This window comes from Myotis davidii, unplaced genomic scaffold (assembly GCF_000327345.1).
Source record: "Myotis davidii unplaced genomic scaffold, ASM32734v1 scaffold330, whole genome shotgun sequence".
In the NCBI taxonomy this organism is placed as follows: Eukaryota; Metazoa; Chordata; class Mammalia; order Chiroptera; family Vespertilionidae; genus Myotis; species Myotis davidii.
The window spans coordinates 5,940,168-5,941,262 of record NW_006283770.1 but is presented as its reverse complement, the minus strand read 5'-3'; positions in this window follow the sequence as shown (position 1 = coordinate 5,941,262).

Below are 1,095 nucleotides of genomic sequence, written 5' to 3'. Positions count from 1 at the left end.
CTGCTGCGAGAGCGACTCCATGGCGGCGCGCGAGGGCCTGACTTCCGTTTGCGGCGGCGGCTCCCTGCGAGCTGATTGGCGTGTCTGTGGAAATGCTACGCCTCCCTACAATGCTATTGGGCGAGGTCGCTGTCAATCTAACAACTCCACTTTAATCCGGGTACTTAGAAGCATTTAAACTGGAGAAATGGCGAGGTGGTGTTACTTCGTCCTTTGAACTCTTAGGGGCGGGAGAGTAAGTGCAGGGCATCCTAGCGAGAATTCCAAGAGCCACGCGAGAGATGCTCATTTAATGAAAATGTTATTAAATGAAATTTTTAGATCCATTCTCCCTAGTAAAAAGGTACTGACTCCCACTGATTAATGCCAGGCACTATGCAAAAGTCTGGACCGTGACATTGTTCTTTCATTATTAAAACTGAAGCCCCGGGTAATGGAAACGAAAAGGAAAATAAGATATTTTGAGAGCGAGACCACAGTCACATAACTTCTATTATAGTCTATTGTTATAATTGTTCTGTTTTATAATTAGTTATTGTTGTTAATCTCTCACTGTGCCTAATGTATAAATTACACTTTTTTTTTATAGGTATGTGTGTATAGGGAAAAAAAAGAACGTATATAGGAATCATACTGCTTGTGTTTGCAGCATCCACTGGGGGGTCTTGGACTTCCCACTCAGGTAAGGGGGCGGGGACATGAATGTAGTATAGTGTGCGCTGTGGATACCAGTACGAACCTCCTACTTCTTGATTATGATTTCTAAATTCCTGGGTTACAATAAATTAGGAGAGAGAATGCAAGAGCAAATTTCAGGAGATTTTGTTAAAATCTGACATCAATCAAACCATGGGAATTAGGCATCATGAATAACTAAGGATTAGATAAAGGTGCTTTCGCAAAGTGCCAACCTCATCGGGTTCTGGTGAAGACTAAATGAGATAATAAATGTAAAATGCCATTCTTGATATCATGGTTTTCTTCTAATATTCATTCTTCCATCACCTCACCCTCTTTGCATAAGAACAATGCAATTCTGGTACTGATTCCAGCTCAGCTCAAGGGAGGAAGGCCTGATAATTTTGAGTCAATCAT